The sequence below is a fragment of the Perca flavescens genome, chromosome 15, assembly GCF_004354835.1.
Source record: "Perca flavescens isolate YP-PL-M2 chromosome 15, PFLA_1.0, whole genome shotgun sequence".
Taxonomy (NCBI): Eukaryota; Metazoa; Chordata; class Actinopteri; order Perciformes; family Percidae; genus Perca; species Perca flavescens.
In genome coordinates, this window is record NC_041345.1 from 25,868,570 (window position 1) to 25,891,935 (window position 23,366).

The window sequence follows — 23,366 nt, forward strand, 5'->3', positions numbered from 1 at the left end:
GTTCTGTTAAGTTAATATTTGTTGCATTTAATGACAATATTTGAGTTGACTCAGTCAGTACTTTCGTTTTATTGTAAACAAAAAGCACAAGTAACAGTTAGTCTACTCCAAAAACTTAGTACTGATGCCAATCGTGAAAAATACGATCAGAAATAAGTGGAACATACTACAATGTGATCCCTCAATACAACCCATCTTCTCAGAGCCTCCTATTTTTAGTTTTAAACATCCACCTACTCTGAGCAATCACTATGTACCTGCAGACCCCAAAACTACCTGGCCACCCTCAAAACCTTGTGGCAGTTTTCAGTGTGGTCATTGTAATTACTGCTGTAATCTGCTGTCAAAAGCTTTCAGGATATCCATGGAAATAAAAACGATGAAATAAGACATTGTATATATTGTAAGACAACATTTGTCATTTACAAATTGGAATGCCCTAAGTGCAATGTGTTTTATACTGGAAGAACTAAACGCAGACTACAAGACAGACTGTCAGAACATAAGTATGTGATGCCAAAATGATGACTATCCAATGGCTAGACATTTTAAAGAAAAGCATAACATCAACCCATCTATCCAGAAAGCAATAGGTATAGATTATTATAAATTATATATAACAAGAAAGCTTCTGGATTTTCAGTTATGAGCAACACATTACTCTGGACTAGTCTTGCATTGCCAGACCTTCCTCCACAGTGCCGCGGAGGAGGATCTGGCAGGTCCGTAGAGCATTTTGGGATGGGAGAAAAACATGCTCTGGTTTTTGGCATTTCTGTAAACCAATCAAAATCATCTTGGACGGGAAAACTCAGATTGGACAGATAGTTTAGCTGTCTGGATTTACCCTGCAGAGATCTGAGGAGCAGTTAACCATAGTCCTCAGGAATTTCAGAGTTTAGCCTGTTCAAATCCACCTCTTTTTGCTTGATTTTCATCTATTTCCCTTTCCCAAAGGGAAACGCATATAACAGAAGAACTGCAAGGCCAAAATGCATGTATGAGGCTTCATTTGAAACCTAAATTCTTCTACTTTATGGACATGTGCTTGATTAGCATGTGATTAAAACACAACATATACTACATGGTTCAAAATAGTTATTTTGTTCCCGTCTAAAAATAAAATAACTAAAACATACTTTCTGCCACACTATGCAGAACACAAATGATGTAATTTTGCTAAATGCTTTAACTCACTTCAATGCTATTAGAAATATACTTAATAAAATGACACAAAACCTTTTTACATTCATTCAAACACTGTTGAACATATTTTCTTCTCAGAAATCACCTGCTGATTTGCTCCCACCTGGTGTTTTATATTGTTTAACCTCATTCTTTTGTTTAACCTCATTCTTTTGTCTGTAACTTCCTGAAGAAGGCTTGACGCTGAAACGCGTTGAAGTGATGTTTTTTATCTGATTCTAGTAAGAATGTGCCAGATCTATTAATGGCATTTCAAAGAAATTCTAAAGACAAGTGCCTTGTATTTTTCCTTGATGCCTGCTGGATTTGTTAATGCCCCCTACCAAAGAGCACCATCTTATTTCCACGAATGCTAATCTCAAGAAGCTCTACAGTTCCTCGGTTTTTACATCATTTTTGCTATTGGAATCCATTCTGACCTAGTCTCGCTTAGCCAGACCTTCCTTCACAGTGCTGCGGAGGAGGGTCTAGCTAGTCCACGCAGCATTCCTGGATGGGAGAAAAACTCTGGTTTATTGGCATTTCTTTAAACCAATCACAATCGTCTTGGGCGGTGCTAAGCGCTGGACTGAGCCCCGGTGCCTCAGCAAAATAGCCTCGGAAGGAACTTGTTTTGGTGGAACGTGTACGTTCAAAGGTTGTTTTAGTCGTGCAACAGAAAACTCAGATTTGACAGATAGTCTAGCTAGCTGTCTGATTTACCCTGCAGAGATCTGAGGAGCAGTTAACCATAGTCCTCAGAAATCCACCAGAATTTAGGACACCAACGCAACCATAAATTACAAGCATTTCGCACCGTTGTGACGATTCTACTACTTTACCCCAAAGTAGACATTGCCCAATTACTTCTCCTACTGTTACAAATGTGACTAAATATTCTTAACTCAAGGTCTACTTACTTTATCTTAGCTTTACTTAGCTTCATCGAGGACTTCCAACCACATCTCACTGAGTTTGCTCAGTTGCCATCTCCCTCCATATACTGCCACCAGTTATCACATTACCGACGTTTCAAAATTACAATTATACCAGCTCCAACTGAGCAAACTCCATCCACTGATGGACGTTTGTAGATGGACCTTGAGTTATGATTGCTTTGTCAAACTAATAGTTCCAAGGTTAAGAGTGATTTTTCACTCACTATGTGTCAGTTCATTTATCAGAAAATGTAATTTAGCAAGACTTGCATCTACATAATGATCTATCTACTATATATAGGCCTAGCCCTCCACTATTTCAAATCATCTATTTTGTCTGACCATCGATGCAAAAAGTACTCAGCTTATAATAATATTTAGAGAAAAGCAGTTTTTAGAGGGAAATATCTGCTGAGCGGAAGTTGTTGTAACTATTATTGGCATGTTGTTTGAATAGGTGGCTTCTCTTTTGTTGTTTGCATTCAACAGAGCTGGATGTTGTATCCAAGTGAAAGCACATCATAGTGTAAATGAATGCTGCGGGCCGTGGCCCTGATCGAGTTTGTTCTCTGTGATCTCACTGTATCAGCAGCAGGAGGACAGCTCACAGGCTCAAACAGCTCACTTATGTAACATGCTGACTATAGGGCTTCACACAAAACACCATCTCTCTGTCCCTCTCTACTGATACGACCAGCTGCACTACTATCACCTGCCACATCTATTTACACATACGCCCACATATATGTGCATACCGACCAGTTTTTAACAGAACCTTTTTTAATATGACCACATCCGGTAGCGTTTTACGTTTTATCACTTTCAAATATTTGTTGTCGGTCCCTTAGCAGATGGAGACTGGCTCAGCCTCCGCTGTAGCATCACCGAGGTTCATCCATTACATAATACAACAGTGTTGTCAACTAGACTGGCTACAGAAGCACTGTGAAAAGTTTTTTTTTTTTTTTTTTTAGAGCAAACATGTTTCAGAGTAATGTCGTGCTAAGCCATCAGGGAACAGATGAAGAAAATATTCACTCAGATGTCACAGGCCGGCTAAAATAAAATGTTGCACATTCACTGCAAGGTAATGAATGCACAGCTACAGCGAAATCTATATTTACCACTCCTCCGTCTGTTATGTCTGTATGGGGCTGTGGTGTTTCTGTCAGCGCCTTCTGTTGGTAATAAAAGGATTACAACCGAATTTAAAAGTAACAACTCTGTGTTTTAAGGTCAATCTCATCATTTTCATGGATACAATCCACATAGACAAAACGTCTATGTATGTATAAATATATCCTTTAAGACTACACAAATTTGTGTACAATAGTAATTGTGCATTACTGTAGTATGAAGAGTATTTGTATGCAGCTGCTGAATGTTGTTACAGTACATTCAAATGAAAAACACATTTCTTTTTAGCCAGATTACAATGTACTGTATGCCGAATATTACACCAGCTAATTTGTACTGCTAGTTTGCATCTAGGCCTTTAGTCAGCCATACACTGTACAATGTTAACATTTTGAGAGAGAAGTGACCATTGTACAATTTCTCTTTGATGGTTAATTTTTTTAAAACACAGCCATAGATTTACCATTAAATGATAGTGTATGGGGATCAATTTGACATACACAGTCATTTGTGTACTTTTAAAATAAAAATGTTAGTCTATTTCTCTATTCTGAAGGCAATAACAGTTGTTCTGATGAAAAAAGGAAAAGCATTAAAGGTGTTCAAATTCAGCCCCGCTATACTTCAGAGAAGTATGCACGCATTACTAATTACTAATCAAGGCTTCATCATGTGTCAAAACACAGCTTGAGACTAGAGCAGTGGCGCCGGCAGGATTCTATTTCATCGCACGCACTACGCACAAGAAACTGCTCGCCCACTGAAGCGGTTTACTGCGCCAGAAATCAGCTGCTCTTATAATATTTAATGTGTATGAGAGTGTGCTCCTAGCGTACATTTATCATATCATAATGACCAGATCATGAACATATTTCACTAAAGAGTTTTTTAATAGCGAGAGAGAGATGGATGTGCTCAGAGCAGACAGCTGTCAGCGAGCCTGTACGCAGATATGAATAACATGATTTCTCTGTGTTCCATGTAAACATCGTATCCCGAATATGATCAAAAATGGGATAAGCCTCATAACCGCAATATTAATGTCCATGTCAACACACGATTCAAACAACATGATTCAAACAACATGCTAGCTCCGTCCAGCAACCAGTTTATCTACGGATTGAGTCATCAAAATGAACATTGTGATTAAAAGTGGATGGGTTGTTGGTGAAATAATGTAAAATTAAAGGTGCTCTAAGCGGTGTTGGGTGACGTTACTTCTTGTTGACGTTCAAAGTATTTTCAAATGAAAACGAGGCTATCTTGCCCCTCCCTCCTCCTCATCCCCTCCCTTCCGTGCTTCTGCGCACTAACCCCCACCCCCAACCCCCACCCCCAAATCCTTCTTGTCGGTTATTAGCTGGAACGCTGGAACTCTGTTTGTTATGTTTGGTGGTGCAGGTTGGCCAGTTTGTTTTTGTTGCTGTGTGTGGAGCCTGGGCTGTCTACAGAGACAGTGTTTTTTACAGTGTGTTCAGGGGAGAGGCAGCTCGCGGATAGTGAGGAGATGTTTGCTGTATGTGACAAAAAAATGTTGTAGCCTAAAAGACGCGTGACATCACTTAGAGCACCTTTAATGAGAAAATTAGTACTGTGAACAGAGCAGAGAGCAGAACAGAGCTGCTGTCGGCTGCTGCTCCTGTGCACATTTTAGGCATTGAAAAGAAAAAAGTAAATTAAATAAATTTGCCTTTTTTGAAATGCATTTTGTAGATTCTCCATTAAATAATAGCTAGTTCTTTGTTGTGGACTTCCTTTTAAAAAAGTTTTTTTTACCCTAATGTAACATGTTATACTGTATGTTACATGTTATATTGGGCTATATAAATAAACTTGACTTCGCTATCATTATGTACTGTATATTAATATGTATCATACATATTTACATTTTTTTTTTAAACCTGGCCATTCACATTCACACACATGTATCATACTGTACATTCACTTATAAAACTGGTGTTAAACTGAGTACATTTTGAGAGTTAACTGTCTGTAAAGATGACTCTCCCCTGCTGAACAACATTAACTAACAGCACTGCCACTGGGTATAACACTAACTGGGAAAATCACTATCACTGTGTTTATCGCACAGAGCTTGAGGTCAAAGATGACCACAACAACACAGTGTTACTACAAATAGTGATGTGGGGTTTCACTGCTAAAGACCTCTGTCATGAGGGAAAAGGCAACGCATGCTGTGAAACAGAGCGGCATGAATCACTCTGTTCCATTTCCCCCTTAGTCTTCCAGGATTCACAGAACGTCTGCAAAGGCTGAATTTGTTACCTACACCAAGGGTCTTCAACGTTTTTTAAGCCAAGGACAACTTAACTGAAAGAGAGACAGATCCAGGTTACATAGGTTGTATGATATTAAGTTGCATATTAAACTGGGCCTACAGTAACGTGTAGGGTGGCCTGAAGCCTTTATACCTAACTTTTTAATGCATAAAATACTAAGCTATTGAAATAATAATTGTTGTCATGATTTTATAAATCACATTTTAATGTTAAACATACATACGATGAACTGTGTCTGTGGAACGCTACATTAGTGACTACCTTACCTATAGGCCAGTATTATTAGCGAATATAAATCCCCACTGATGACAGGCTTGTCATCAGTTAGAGATGACAGAAAGTTGTCTCCGTAACTACGCTGCTAGATAGCCGAAGTTTGACGTATCGATCACTAATGAGCAATGGCGGCACACTACTGTCATCTTATCCACTTGTTTTTTATATTTCACCAAGAAACCGAAGTGTTCCCAAACAGCTCTGGCTTCTCTACGTTGGCCATGACGCTAGCTAGAGAGAGGCTTGGCTAGGATAAGCTTGCTGTGTGCAAAGTGTGTGTAAAGTACTAAAAGTGTAGGGTGGAGACTAAACAAACTTCTGGTCATCTCCCCTTCTGTTCCTGAGTTCTTCTTGTGTGGGAACTCGGAATTGAAGTATGTTCAGCACGCAAAACAAGCCTAATAATTTCTGTTAAAGTGCTCATATTATGCTCATTTTCAGGTTCATAATTGTATTTAGAGGTTTTATCAGAATAGGTTTACATGGTTTAATTTAAAAAACCTTGTTTTTGTCGTACTGCACATTGCTGCAGCTCCTCTTTTCACCATGTGTTGAGCTCTCTGTTTTAGCTAGAGTGAGACATCTCATTTCTGTTCCATCTTTGTTGGAAGTTGCACATGTGCAGTACCTAGGTAAGGACTACTAGCCAGTCAGAAGCAGAGTATGAGAGCATTTTAAAGATTGCATTCAGTGTACATTAGCACCGTTCCGAAAGTCCTCTACTGAAACGGTCCGGTACAAACACATGTACCGTTACACACCTAGTACGTACGTCTCATTCTTGTGAATGCGATATCTCAGGACCCCCTGGAGGGAATATCTTCCCATTTGGCACAAACATCCACTTTGACTCAATGGTGAACTGATTAGATTTTGGTGGTCAGAGGTTTGGCTCAGGAGGTAGAGTGGGTTGGCGTTTTGATCCCCCGCTCCGCCTATCTGCATGCCGAAGTGTCCCTGAGCAAGACCCTGAACCACAAGTTGCTCCTGATGGGAGCCAGCACTTTGCATGGCAGCCCCATCGCCATCGCTGTGTGTGTGTGTGTGTGTGTGTGTGTGTGTGTGTGTGTGTGTGTGTGTGTGTGTGTGTGTGTGTGTGAATTTAAGAATGGGAGGCAAAATCGTAAAGCACTTTGTCCGTTGAGGTTGAAAGGTGCTATATAAATGCAGTCTATATGCAAGTAGCTCAAAAACCATTAGCTTATGGATGTTTGGTTTTTTTTCACTTTGCTTAACAAATACTTTGCTCAAGGACACCAAAGATTTCAGCCTCCCTCCCCCCCCCTCCCCCCCCCTCCCCCCCCCCCCCCCCCCCCGTCCACACCAAAATTGATCTTTCCCCCTTTGGATTTATATTTATATGGTTGGACAATGTTGCAGTTTTTCCTCACCACTGTCACACTAAATGCTTGCTCTTGTGGGAATTACTGCAATTGTTGGGTCTTTGTAAATTATAGAGTGTGGTCTAGACCTACTCTATCTGTAAAGTGTCTCAAGATAACTCTTGTTATGATTTGATACTATAAATAAAATGTAATTGAATAGTCATCTCCCCTTCTGTTCCTGAGTTATAGTGTTGGGTAATGGCCAATGGACAACATTGATCACTCAGGACAAGTATTTTTGCAGAACATTATGATGTCACAGTAAAATTGACCTTTGAACTTTTGGATATAAAATGTCATCACTTCATCATTTTGTCCTATTAGACATTTGTGTGAAAATGGTTGTGATAATTAGCATAGGGATTCTTGAGTTATGGCCAAAAATGCATGTTGTTAGGTCACAGTGAACTTAACCTCTGACCACCAAAATGGAACTTGGAACTTGTTTTAGAAAGTGCAACAGAAAACTCAGATTGGACAGATAGTCTAGCTAGTTGTCTGGATTTACCCTGCAGAGATCTGAGGAGTGGTTAACCATAGTCCTCAGAAATCCACCGGAGTTTAGAACGCCAACACAAAGGAAGAGGAAGGTAACAGACATCCGGCCGAAAATGAGGGACATCCAGCGGAACCTCCTACAGCAACGGAACAATCCCATAAATGAAACATCGTCGATATAGACTACCTGGATGGTAATCAGTCTTGGCGACCGCTATAGGCAGTTTTGACATGTTCATAATTTATAATGATGAGGTCAAGATTTGTGCCTTCAGTTACGCATAGAACAGAACTAAAGAGTCTAGACTTGTTAATGGTTAATTTCTGAAAAGAAATAACATTATTGACACCATGAAAACAGAAGTCATACCTATTCTACTTGACACTACACACCTGACTTCTTCTTTTTTATCTTTCCTTTTATAATGAGATGGTGAGATAACTGTTATTCTGCAGCTGTGGCTGTCTGACCTTCATCTGTGTCACAGTGTGAATGTAAAATGTGTAAAAATGGACTATGCGTGGTAATGAATGCACGTGAATGCACAAAGCTGTCATTGTCATTCAAACGGAAAAAAACAGGACACAGTGTTAAAATGGCAAGGTGCTGCTGCTCAATCAACTGTGCACATTCAGAAAGAAGTTAGGCATATGTTTTACAGGCTGGCCAAACACCGCAGAGAAAATCTGCAACATGAAATCACGTGGTCTAAGGGCTGTGTGACGTTAACCAACCAAGCAAACATGCAAACACACAGCACATTGGAGACTGTAACTTTGAAGAAATCAGGAGAAATTCTGCAATAAAGGCCTCAGCTGCTATCATATTTCACAGTGAACAACATGACGTATTTTTAATACTTGTATATCCTGTTGATATTGATTACGTCTTTTCTTGAATATAATCAAATTGTAAGTTTGACCCTAGTGTCTGAATGGAAAACTGCAGAGTGCAAGGAGTGATTTGTAGGCGAGAATGAGGACTTTTGAATGCAATGCAGGACTTGACCGGGAGCCAGGGAAGGTGGATGAGGGTGGGGGTGATGTGCTGCTAGGGTTTGGTGGGGTGAGAACCCTGGCAGCTGAGTTCTGTACATAGTGGAGCCTGTCCATGGCTTTGCTGGGTACCCCGAACAGGAGTCCACTGCAGTAATCCAGATGGGGGGTGATGAAGGCATGGATGAGGGTCTCCACCATAAAGTGGTGATGTGCGGAGTTTGGAGATGTTTTTGAGATGGTGGAAAGCAGATTTGTCCCTGGTTGATATGCAGATGGCAGGCAGGTCTTCCAGCTCCGGCGTCTCATTTGCGCTCATCATAGTGTTACTGAAGCTAATTAGCTTGTTGTGCTAACCACAGCACATTTTGCTAAGAGCTGACAGCCAAAAGTTTCCGGGGACTTTGGTTTCACATCACATTACACATACCGTTACATCCCTAAATATAGCCACCCACCAAGGGGGCTAGTAAGAACGACAGGGTTACACGCCAATGCTGAATTCTACCTGCATTTGGCGGGCGCTAATGTCAAGCCCTGAACACAACAACTAGGGGCGCTTGCAGTGTGCATTTAAACACAAGGCCTTTCTAAGTCTGCGTCCTTGTCTGTAGTTGTGTTCTCATATCCCTGCATGCATTTCACATCAACCAGTGGCCAGTGAGAAAAACATAAGCCAAAAATGTTTCAGCTATTGTGTCACCGAAATACATTTTGAGATTATTTCAGGTGAGCAGTTAACATTTTAGAATGTCAATATGTGGTCAGTTCATAAATAAAAGCCTACTTGAATATTTGTTTTAGGAGATGTGAAACCTAGGAAAGTCCTCCAAACAAGGTGTCATAGTAAGACCAATGCCACATTGGGAGCTGGGAGAAGACTACCATGTTTGGATCACTACTGTCTGACACAATGTGACATTAGGGATGCAAGACATGAGGAAAATATCTAATTGCATCATTATGACTGATATTGCAATAGCAATATTCAAGATATTGCAATAGCAATATTCAAGATATTGGGGGAATGATCATTGTATTAGTCCATATTTTAATTTTGATAAAATTGTGATTAATTGTGCAGCCCTATGTGTAAGAGTGAAGTCACAGTGTGGCTAATACAGTAAGGAGCAGACCAACGAGAGCCACACAAGGGAATCAATCTGTCTGATGCTATATAATTGATTACTCATGACAGACTGAGACACTGTCTTCCCCACAGGGCTTATCTGTGTCAGCAAAGCAATAATACATCATGATAACCTGAAGTGATATTAGTAAGGATTAAGCATTATGAGAGATGAACAGTCCAGCTTCAACTGTCACATCCCTAACATTAATCCTGGTAAGACATTGCATCTCTCTGTTTTCAGCTGGGGTATTTGCTGACCCTATATAGCAGCAGGATGAAGGGCTTGTTAGCTCTTGAATAGGAGACACTGGTACAGACAAATACCTTAAATCTGCATGATTCTGATTGGAGCCAGGTTAACACAATCAGGGAATCTGGTTAGGCCCTTTTTGTTTTGCTTTTGAGGTTGGCTATGACAGCCTTCTTTAAAGTGTGTATTTGGGGCATGTCACTGACATGCAGGAGGGGCGTGGCATACTGCTGAATACATTCAAGATCCACACAACTGTCTTGCCTCCAATAACTCTATCGCCTCCTGGTTCTCTTTGGAATGGTGTGCGACCTTCTTGCATGGTAGTGAATCCATTTGCCATTTAATTGTTCCACGTTTCTCTACAGATCTTCAGACGTGGGGACTGTGGAGAGCTGTACATCCTCCAGGAAGGCGCACTGTAATGCCAGTTGGTGGGGATTTTCATAACATGGTAAGGGAGGCCATGGTGTCTGATTAGAGAGTATTTGAGTTGGTGTATGAATCAGCAATAAAGAGAGCAACTTCAAACTTAAAGAAGACCTATTATGCTTTTCCATATCTTCTGTCATAGCTATAACCTATTTTTTGTAAATCCCTGTGAGACATAACCTCAGATCGCCCACTGTTCTAAATGCTCCAGTTTCTTGGCCTCGTATGATGTCATACCAAGTCGGGTTTCTATCATCTGCTCTAGGCAGCAAAGCTACTGCCGTGTTTACTTTACATACCCTGCTACATAGCTACATGCTAACATAAGGAAAACATGTAATCTGGTTGCAGATGTTGTTAATTACTCCCCAATTTTGGATCACATTCCTGCTGGAACATGGCCGGTTGTGTAGTATTTGGTTTAGAGGACTTTATCAGAGATTTTTATCGGTAGAAAGTTAAAGGTTAAAGGGTTGTTGAATTGTCAACAACCCTGAATAAAATGTAATTCACAGAAAAATTTAATTTGTCATCTGCATTTAACCCATCCTTTAGGTCTACATAGGAGCACCCAACTCCAGTCTTTTTGCCTGTGCCTTTTGGTTCGGCACTGACAGGAGCAGTAACCAAACATAAATGTTTTGGGGGGTTGGAGGAAGCCGGAGCCTACAGAGGAAAGCCATGTAAACACAGGGAGAATATGCAAAGTACACTGCTAACTGCATGTAGCTACATGCTAACGTCAGAGAAAGCTATCATTTTGGTTGCAAGGACACCAATTTCAATTTCAATCTACCCAATTTTGGATCACATTCCTGCTGAAACATGTCTGGTTGTGTAATATTTGGTTTAGAAGCCTTTATTGGTGATTTGTCACAGTATAAAGTCTGCTATATATTCCTACTTGCTGTCAGACTCCGGCTGCAACAGACTGTACAGAGGTAGCGACTGCAGAGCACAGATGCAGAGACTTATTTTTCCTTTTTCTTTCTTTAAACCAATCACTACCGTCCTGTGCGGCACTAAGCCCCAGATGCAGCAATGCTGCGCTTGCAAAATAGACAGCGGAGATAGCAGAAGGGGAGGGTGTAAGACTCAATCCTAGCAATGTACATCTGTTTTTCCAGAATGGGTCCTCTGTAAATCCTGTGAGGTGTCATGGCCAGGGGGTAACCATAATCACTGATCTCACTGCAGTAATCAATTAATCACTCTTTTTGAATTGGTATTGCCTATTGAAATGCTTGGAGTGGCATTTGGCCTTCCCCTGTGTATCAGGGAGGGTGCTTAAGGACCTGCTGGTGGCTCATGATATACTGGAGTCACTATTTACTGCTCTTTGATAACTAGATGTCCCAACATGTGCAATTCAGCTGTCATTTATTCCATGGAGCCCGTATGAGCTAATGACTCAGCAGCTACTGTACATCATCGGCGACAGCATCGGGGGTTGGAGCCATTGCTCTTCTGCCTCAATTAAGGCCTGTTGGGCAAGGTAGCTACAGCTGTTAACATTGTGGCTTATTGTTAAGCTATGTCATACATGTGGCTCTGAAGCTGGCAGACCACTACCTGTCAGCTGTGCAGGTTAAGGAGGTCTCCTATGTGATAGAGGTGTAGGTTATGGCTAGGGTAGTCTTGCATTGTCAGACCTTTCTTCACAGCGCTGCGGAGGAGAGTCTGGCTAGTCCAACCAGCATTCCGGGATGGGAGAAAAAGTGCTCTGGTTAATTGGCATTTCTTTAGACCAATCACAAGGCTAAGCACCGGACAGAGCCACGGTGCCCCTGCATCCGGCCGAAAAGAGTGGCATCCGGCAGAATTTCCGGCAGTAATGGAGCAGTCCCGGAAGTGGAACGTCGTGGACATAGACTACGGCTAGGGAGATCTACTTTATAGTCCTCAAACCATGTAGGGTTGCCCTTTAGGGAATGTAGCACCATATCCTCTCTGACAAACTAGTCTGGAAACATCTTCCACAGCAACTACGCCAGCTCGAATGACCATTTGTGATTGAGTGTGAGACCTCTTTATACATTTAGCATATACTTGGGATCCAATTTTGTCAATATTTAAAAATGTATATCTCTAACGACAAAAATGAAATGCTGTTAGTCCATCACTTCATATTGATTTCCTTTTTGATTTACGGCTTCAGTAATTTCATAAATCAACAAGTTTAATCTTCCATAAAAAATTTACATTTTGACTGAATAAACTCTGACCTTTATAAGTTGCTGTTGTATAAAAAGAAACAACATAATTGGCAATATTAGAAGGGCCAGAGCTAATGTTATTACAGTAAGCTATAATAACTGAATGTATTATTATTTCCTTTGCAATTTCTTTTTTCTGAGCCAAAAACAACAAATAAACAACCCTAACCCTAACCCCAATAAACCCCTTCTATTAACAACTTAACCACCGACCTCACAAAGGCATCTTTAGCCAAACTGACATCCATTTGATCAAGTTCTTCACTGATGCCTTTAAGTGCTTTTATCTGATCAATTGTAAGGTAATTGTCTCCACAAATGAAATACTTCAGTTTGCTCATTAGCTGTTTTTCCTTAAAATGAAGTTATTTTAATCCTTAACAATATTTGAATTGGTACATCCCTTACATTACATTTGAAGAATTCCCATTTTAGGGTTGGACCCACTTATTTTCAATTGAAAATATCTTTTGCGAATGACTGGACCGAATCTTTAATTATTTTATCTTCTAGATCTTCTCGTATCTCTAGAACTTCTCAACCGAAGAGTAATCATTTTGGGGCCAGACAATGGAGCACAAGAGTTGAGAAACATCTGAAATAAATGGCAAACTCTCTGATGCCATCAACCATAAATCAATCCTCGACTGAAGAGTTCTGCTAGAGTTATGTAGTTTGTGGAAACAGGATTCAATCTCCCAAAGGTTAAAAAACAACAACAACAAAAAACAGGTTTAAAACCATTTGGTCATGTGGAACATCACCAAAGTCTCCTCCAATGATAAAAACGCTCAATGGTGTTTTAAGCCCCCACCGTTTACTTCAAGGCACCTAACCCTAACCTTACCCCTAACCCTTGCCTAACCCTAGTGCCTTCCATGCAGCGCTGCCTGGAAGACGACGTTGGGGGCTTAAAACACCAAACACCGATGAGAACAGCGTCCAGTAATTTGTCAGCTTTAAAGACAGCGTGGGAAAATGAAGACTGTCCACTTTTAATTTCAAAATAATCCAGCGTCCCTCCACTGAAGGCTCAAGACTCCAATAAATCACCATTAACTCTCTTTAAGAGTTGCGTGATATGTGACATGAGAAAAGATACCCTGCCCCCTTCCCCCCCACACCCTATTGAGATCTTTATTTTTGTGTGTTTCCTTTAGAAATTTATTTTCTAAATTACACCTTTTGCCAATAATAAACATCTTTCCTTTGTGCCGTCACATAGTCCCTTCACATTAATAGAACATTTAAATAAAATGGACCAAACTTAAATTGAGTCATAAAAACAGAAAGAAAATAAATCCCTACCCTAAATTAGCAGAGACTGTGAAAAGTCCCTTCAACAGTGAACCTCAACAACAGCCTTCCACTTTAAAAACATTGTCTAAATCGATAGTCTGCGACAATGGAACTGCATGAAAAGTCATTTGGTGTAAGGTTGGTATTAGTACAACTTAGTTTCGGAGTTCACCTACATCGATCACCATCTTGAATGGACCACCGTGTTGGAGGAGCGTTGTCAAGTCTGAGAAAAGAACCCTGATGATGTCCTATTGATGTAGGTCTGCCACTAGCGATTATTTTCATTGTCGATTAATCTGTCGATTATCTTATCTAGATAAAGGGATTAGTTGTTTGGTCTATAAAATGGTGAAAAATGTCAATGAGTGTTTCACAAAGTCGTCCTCAAATGTCTAGTTTTGTCCACAACTCAAAGATATTCAGTTTACTGTCACAGAGGAGAGAAGAAACCAGAACATATTCACATTTAACAAGCTGACATCATAGAAGTTCAACTTTAGTTTTACATAGAAAATGACTCAAACCGATTAATCTGAACTAACCAAAACCAAACTAATCTAGTTGCCGATTGATTTAATACTTGACAACTAAATTGATTAATCTTTGCAGCTCTATATTGATGTCATCAGGGTTATCTCTAAAAAGTCTAAATTACTTGTAATGTAATCTCAATTTGGGTTTTGGGGACTTTACATTGATTGCAGAAAGCCTGAGTTACAAGCACACACGCAGACAGGGATGGAGTTTGAAAGATGTTGGCATTTACAGAGCACAATGTAACAATAAACATTACTGAGTTGCAGTATGGGAAGTGTAGCACACCCCCCACGACCAGTGGGTCAGTCAGCCATTACAAACTTGTGCTTTGCAGCCAAACACTGTTGACATCCACATGAAATCCCAAAAGTAACTCAAAAATACTAAGATGATTTCTCCAGCCTTGAAGCTACTTAGGGAAAAGGTGTGTGTGTGTGTGTGTGTGTGTGTGTGTGTGTGTGTGTGGGTGGGTGGGTGGGGGGGGATAATTTCACTTAAGTAGTTAAGTCAAGATCATTAACTATAATCCTTCACATGTCATGTAGTACAGGATCATTAGCCTTCATGTAATCTTTCACATGCCATGGAGTAGCCTACACAGAGACTGAAAACAGCTGACAGAGGAACACCTGGTTCAGAGAAATGAATTGAAACGAGAGGAATCACACCGCCGCACAAACGACAACGAAAGAGGTTGCGTCACGGGAGAGACGATGACGTCACTGTGTTTGTTAATAATACGCAGCTCGATGCGGCTGATCAGCTCCGGCTCCCAAAAGGCCCCACCGTGCACACAAAGAGCTGGAGCACCCAGCGCCTATCCCCCCCCACACACACACACTTCCCCACCCTCCCCCTCCCCCGGTCTCTGCGCGCTCTCCTCCGCCTCGTCCGAGCGGAGAGGATCGCAGTGTGGATGCTGCTGCCATAACGCTAACAGCCCATCATCCATCACAGGCACAGACATGCTACACACACACACACACACACATACACACACACACACATCCTGCCTTCTGCACCCATGGACGCAGCCTCCTCGCCCGGCCTTTTTTTATTTATTTTTTTTATCGCAGCATCTCTTACCTCTCAGATGGAAATTCACTCGGGCATTAATCCATGATCAGCACCGTTATCGCTTCCTCTCGATCGCGTTTCTCCCAACGTTGCGGCGCAGAGAGAGAGACAGAGAGAGAGAGAGCGAAATAAATAATGATTAGAAGGCAGCCCTGCCCGTTATGTCCTATCGGGAGGCGATAGATGCGCCTGCCGAGCCCATAGATACAAGAGGAGCGCCCCGGGTCCAAAATCAGAACGAGTCAAAAGGAAAGCGATGCAGAGCCTCCTCTGCAACACCAAAAAAAGAAAAGTACTCAAAATCGAGGCAAAAGATCCTCTCTGTTGTGTTTTCGATCGCCCTAGTCCTCCTCCACAACAGAGTGGCCCTCTCTTTCTCGTAACGTCTCCTCCACACACGCACACGCGCACACACGCCGAGCGGAGCAGAGCAGCTCTGTCTCATTTAAAGAGATAGGACAGGGCAGCTGGAGCAGCGCGGTGCACAGAGCCGCTCTATCTGCTGCTTATGTAACCGGAGCAGAGCAGCAGCTTGGGATTGTTCTGCAGCCAAACACACTCAGACCGTAAATCACACGGTTAGGCTACCTGCTTTACCTGCTGTGTGTGTGTGTTTTTGTTTAACTATATTTGTGGGGACCACTTGTGGGGTCCCGACAGCTTTGTGGGGCCAGCTTAGTTTAGTTTTTAGTTTAGTTAACTATATATGTCACTGTAGCAATAGCCACTGCTAATGCTTGCTCGTGAGGGAATTACTGTAATTATTGGGGCTTTGTAAATTATAGAGTGTGGTCTAGACCTACTATATCTGTAAAGTGTCTCGAGATAACTCTTGTTATGATTTGATACTATAAATAAAATTGAATTGAAATATATATATATATATATATATATATATATATATATATATATATATATATATATATATATATATATATATATATATATATATATATATATATATATATATATATATATATATTGGCTTCTCCAATGTTTTCTCAGTTAGCCTTTGAAATGATATCAGATTAGTAAACAGAATGTGCCTTTGGAACATTGGATGAATGGTTGCTGATAATGGGCAATGTAGATATTGCATTAAAGATCAGCCACTTCTTTCTACAACAGTCGAGAACCCATTTTGCAATTATGTAAGCACATAATGTAATCTGAAAACTGCTGCCCTGATTTAAAAAAGACAATGCAACCGATCTCAGCTGGTATTCTGTCTGTAATGGAGTGGAATGGAAATTTCTAAGTGACCCCAAACTTTTGACCGTTAGTGTATATATACACACGTAATAAAATATGTGATGGAGAGATGCAAAAAACCTTACTATGGGCACTCCAATGCAGAGTCTCTTATTAGGGGTTGAATGTACAGTGTGGCTAAGACTGTGGCTTTTTTTGTTCTACAGATTATTTTTTGGGGAGGCATTTTAGGCCTTTATTAGACAAGACCATTGTAGATAGGAAGTGGGGAGAGAGAGGGGAAATGACATACACCGAGCTTTTGCGCATGGGGCGCACGCTCAACCAAGTGAGGTACCCAGGCGCCCTGAGTGTGGCTTTAGGTTGATTATATAAAATATGGAACAGCAACAACAACGAAAAACAGAATCAAAATACAATGGGCTATCATGAAATAAATACAAAACGAAATATCTGTTTTTATCTGGGACAAACACTACCTATTGCAGCCTGACTGCAGGACTTTTGAGGCTGATGCTTATATCCATGTGAAAGTTCCAAAAGTCTGATATGATAAATAGTATAGCTGAAAAGCTATTGAGTGTTAAATTGGTAAATGCAGGCACAAACAAAATTTGTGAGGAGCTGGATTTGGGCCCCCAGGACTTGAGTTTGACACACATGGTTTAAAGGTCCCATGGCATGAAAATGTCACTTTATGAGTTTTTTTTAACATTTATATAATGCCCCCCAGCCTGCCTATGGTCCCCCAGTGGCTAGAAATGGTGATAGGTGTAAACTGAGCCCTGGGTATCCTGCTCTGCCTTTGAGAAAATGAAAGCTCAGATGGGCCGATCTGAAATCTTCTCCTTATGAAGTCATAAGGAGCAGGGTTACCTCCCCTTTCTCTGCTTTGCCCACCCAGAGAATTTGGCCAACCCATGAGAGAGAGACATCATGGCTTTCAAACGAGCAAAGTGGCAGTTGGTCAAGGCCACACCCCACCCTCCACCTTGCCCCCCCCCCTCTCTCCTCCTCAATAGCTACAGACACAGAAATGGCACATCCTAAGGAAAGCTCATTGTGGGACTGGCTCTAGTGGCTGTAGTTCTGCACCAAGGCTGAATTTCGGGAAAGAGACTTCAGATACAGTATTAGGGGACCACTAAGGCCTATATAAAAGAGACTTCAGATACAGTATTAGGGGACCACTAAGGTCTATATAAAAGAGACTTCAGATACAGTTTTAGGGGACCACTAAGGTCTATATAAAAGAGACTTCAGATACAGTATTAGGGGACCACTAAGGTCTATATAAAAGAGACTTCAGATACAGTATTAGGGGACCACTAAGGTCTATATAAAAGCATCCAAAAAGCACCATGTCATGGGATCTTTAAAGTAAATAAGCATAATGTGGGATACATTCTGAATCAAATAACTGAAGTTCAGGTCCTGATGACCCACCAAGAAATAATGAGTCAAATCCTCAATGATCATGGGGAAGAAAAGCATGGATAATACAGAAGCACAAAGCAATGATATCCTTGTATGACTTTAATAACGAAGTGTATGTGATTAAGATGTCTATTTTGCAGATAAAAAAGTTGAACGAACACGAAATGCGTTACATTTCCGTCCACAAATCTGGTGACTGTGAGTTTTAATTCTGGTTTTGATGGGAACAATCGCTGTCTAGTTATAAAGTTATATGATACAGGGTCGATGCACCCCGCCTTGCTCAGACTTATCCGTCCAAGAGATAAAGTGCAATTTAGTTATTTTTTTAAAACGGAAACAGACATATTGCTATGACATAGATGAATGATGATCCGTCTTTCACCTCCATCTTTCTCAGGGAAACAATATATGTCATATATGGCCTGTGAAAAATTAAACTTTGATGAAAAAATCCTTATTCAGTAGCATAAGGCCACCCATTGCTGTTACAGCTGGCAGTACAGTGTAAGAAGGTTCAGGGTTTGAATATATTTCACAGCCCCTAATATATATATATATACACACACATATACTATATATATATATATATATATATATATATATATATATATATATATATATATATATATATATATCCAGTTAGTCCAAATACACACAAAACTAATGATTAAATTGGGGTGAAGGTCCCTATGTTTACTGTATGTGTATGTATGTATGTATGTATGTATGTATCTATCTGTCTATCTATGTCTATCTATCTATCTGTCTATCTATCTATCTATCTATCTATCTATCTATCTATCTATCTATCTATCTATCTATCTATCTAAATAAAAGAATAAATTAACTATAAACCCTAAAGTGACCTGCTCACAACACATGCCCACTCTGAGGCCATAACCTGTGCTGTGAGCTCACAAATAGACATAGAATCCTTTTAAAGGGACTCGTTGGAGAATCACTGCCATAAACCTCCTTCCGGGGGTTTGCCCTGTTATGGGCATCACCTCCATAAGAAAGTGAGGGTATGACTCACTGCCTCTCCTCTGTTCTGAATCTTCCAGGCGAGCATAGCGCAGCCGCCTCTGACTCTCTCTCCATTTCTCTCTTTGTGTGTGTGTGTGTATGTCTCTCTCTCTCTCTGAGTCCAAAGAGGCAGGGAGCTGGAGAGCTTTCTATTTATAGAATCCTACCCTCCTGTTCAGCCTCCCACCCCCTTTGGCACAAAGAGATACACCCACAGACACACACAAAGCATCCATGGACAGCATGCATGCAAGCACAACACACAGGACGTTGCACGATAATGTACAACACACACACACACACACACACACACACACACACATACATACACATATTGTATATATAATGCATTTAGCTTTGACAGTGTGCACACAAACAACAACAAAAAACACAAATACCCACAATAGCACACAAATGGCATTAATAATGCAGGGATTCCTCGTGTAGAAAGAGGAACACTCCCTGTAATGGATAGAGGGGGAAGGGGATTCCACTCCTTTGCAGCTTCTACTTTGTACAATATAGCATGACAAGTACCCATCTTTATTCTTTATTCTATGTGGGCACATGAGTATGTTTTTGTGTGTGTGTGTGTGTGTGTGTGTGCGTGCATGCGTGCGTCCGTGCGTGCGTACGTGCGTGTGTGTGCGCATCCTTGTGTGTAATAATTATAATAATCTGTCACTCTACCACACATAAACACTTAGTACCACCTTGTTGTGGCAACAACAATGTCCGTCCTGTCAGTATATGATGGACAGTTATATTTATGCTTGTATGTGCACGTCATGGTGCAGAAGTATGTTGTGTCCACCTGATAAATGTCAGTCCAGTACTCTCTCTTTCTCTGTTTTTTGTCTCCACCAGCTCCTTTAAGAAATATCTGTGTCTTTAAGCTGCTAAATGCTCCACTGTGTTCACCAGTTAGTCTCTAACTTTGTCTGTCTGCTCTTTGCTGCTAAGCAGGTAGAGAACAGTGGCTTTATCAGAGCTTTTCCCCTGAAAACAGCTGCCAACCAGCTAAACAATGACTGGACTGTAAATATGTGGTGCTCACATTCATGCACAGTTGCCGAGGCTGCTATACAAGGTGCCATCTGCCCATCAGATACACAGTCACACACATTCACACATCAATGGCGCAGCATCGGGAGAAATTCGGGCTTCAGTGTCTTGCGTTTATCGTGTTTTAAGCCGCCAATGTCTCCTTTCAGGCAGCACTGCCTGGAAGGCCCTAGGATTAGGCAATGGTCATGGTTAGGGTTAGGGTTAGGTGCCTTGAAGTCAACGGTCACAGTGCTGCCTGATAGGAGACGTTGGGGGCTTAAAACACCATTGAGCGTGTCTTGCCCAAGGACACTTCAACATGGGACGGCAGGGAGGGATCAAACCACCAACCTTCCAATTGGCAGGCGACCACTCTACCACCTGAGCCCCAATAAGGTGAAACTGTAAAGCTCTGTAAAGCTGAGAGGAGCTGCAGATTCAGGTGATAATTATCTGTAGGTACAGCACTAGTGACATTGCTATTACATTGTCATTTATTGATATTATATAAAAATTGATTTTATTTTTATAATATACATTATATGCATATATATATATATATATATATATATATATATATATATATATATATATATATATATATGATTAAACATTCTTTTAAACTTACATCTCTTCTCTTGATCAGTATTGTATATCTTGACTTTATCCAACTTTGTCAGTTTTAATGTACCATATCATTTAATAACATACTGTATGTTCTGTTGTTGGTGCTCAACAGTAGGTTTATAATGATTATTATTATATTCATCAATCCAAATTGGGAAAAAAATAGCACAATAAATAATAATAGGAATCCAAGCCCATCTTACCGCTGGCAGCTACTGGAAGTAAAGGGTTTGACCAAAATGAGCTTTTGAAGGATGATGCTGACTAATAATAAAAAATTATAATAATAATATTGTAGAGGTCATACAGTATCAACCACGAAAGGACACATAATTCACCTGCCACTCAAAACATGAGATTCTCCTGGGGTTAGGGTGTCTTTAAGCCCAGGAGAGCCACCTTTGAGATGCATTACCTGGACCGGGACCAACAGGGAGGATGCAACAGTGGATTTTGGGGAAAGGGATACGCTGCCTTCTGTCCCCTCAGAAGTGAGGCTGTTGTGGTATCAGCTGACATTACTTTAACGTTCCACAGACATTAGGCAAACATGCCATTATCTGGGTTTTAGCAATTCTAATCATCGTGTTCAAAATCTTCTGTGAATTTAAATGAATGAACACTAATACACAAACAGACAAACACATGTGTGATCGTATCAGAGCACGCACTGCAGTGAAGATGACTCAGCGACTAGTGTTGCCATGGAAACACTGCCTCTTTGCAATCAGTCTCCTAGTAACTGTGCGGTTGCTGAGGCAAGAACCTGTGTGTGTGTGTGTGTGTGTGTGTGTGTGTGTGTGTGTGTGTGTGTGTGTGTGTGTGTGTGCGTGCGTGCGTGCGTGCGTGCGTGCGTGCGTGCGTGCGTGCGTGCTTGCGTGTGTGTGTATTATGACACTCAGCAATCGATGCAGTCAATGTGATGATGTAATTCATTGAGTGGACAGTAGAATGACAGCGATTATGAACAGATACCTTTCAAATGCACTTGTTTCTTTCAAGATTCTAGAATTGATGAGATGTCTATTTATTTATTTATTAGAAAATACTCGTTGGCAGTGGTGGAAGAAGTATTCAGATCCTTTACTTAAGTAAAAGTACTAATACCACACTGTAAAAAATACTCTGTTACAAGTAAAAGTCCTGCATTGAAAATGTTACCTCGTATCATCAGGAAAATGTATTTAAAGTATTGAAGGTAAAAGTAATCAATGCAGAACAATCCTCCCATTGTAGAAAGTGTAAAGGATTCAACCAGTTGTGTGTTTAATGGTCTAATTATTTCAGCTGGACTTGTAGGCCGTTATATTGTTGGCTAGTTTAAAGGTCCCGTGGCATGAAAATTTCACTTTATGAGGTTTTTTAACATTAATATGAGTTCCCCCAGCCTGTCTATGGTCCCCCAGTCGCTAGAAATGGTGATAGGTGTAAACCGAGCCCTGGGTATCCTGCTCTGCCTTTGAGAAAAGGAAAGCTCAGATGAGCCGTTTTGGAATCTGCTTGTTATGAGGTCATAAGGAGCAAGGTTACCTCCCCTTTCTCTGCTTTTCCCGCCCAGAGAATTTGGTCAACCCATGAGAGAGAGACATCATGGCTTTCAAATGAGAAAAGTGGCAGTTGGTCAAGGCCACACCCCCACCCTCCACCTTGCCCCTCCCACTCTCCTCCTCAATAGCTTCAGACACAGAAATGGCACATCCTAAGGAAAGTGGGACTGGCTCTAGTGGCTGTAGTTCTGCACCAAGGCTGAATTTCGGGAAAGAGACTTCAGATACAGTATTAGGGGACCACTAAGGTCTATATAAAAGAGACTTCAGATACAGTATTAGGGGACCACTAAGGTCTATATAAAAGAGACTTCAGATACAGTATTAGGGGACCACTAAGGTCTATATAAAAGAGACTTCAGATACAGTATTAGGGGACCACTAAGGCCTATATAAAAGAGACTTCAGATACAGTATTAGGGGAACACTAAGGTCTATATAAAAGAGACTTCAGATACAGTATTAGGGGACCACTAAGGTCTATATAAAAGAGACTTCAGATACAGTATTAGGGGACCACTAAGGTCTATATAAAAGAGACTTCAGATACAGTATTAGGGGACCACTAAGGCCTATATAAAAGAGACTTCAGATACAGTATTAGGGGACCACTAAGGCCTATGTAAAAGCATCCAAAGAGCACCATGTCATGGGACCTTTAATAAAACCATCAGATTTTATAAACTACATGTGTTTTGTGTGCAGAAATCTTAATGTGTAAATTAACTAGTAACTAAAGCTGTAACAGATGAATGTAGTGGAGGAAAAAGTAGAATATTTCTCTCTGAAATGTAGCGGAGTAGAAG

General features: G+C 40.8%; 1 protein-coding gene across 1 annotated transcript in view; it reads right to left on the reverse strand.

The window, feature by feature from the left end:
• fbxl16 (F-box and leucine-rich repeat protein 16) overlaps nt 1–15,683 on the reverse strand; it is a 31,086-nt gene extending 15,403 nt beyond the window's left edge. Inside the window, exon 1 of the mRNA XM_028600634.1 lies at nt 15,671–15,683. The gene's annotated coding sequence lies outside the window, so the exon portion shown is untranslated. The remainder of the gene's footprint in view (nt 1–15,670) is intronic.
• Nucleotides 15,684–23,366: the final 7,683 nt, after the last annotated feature.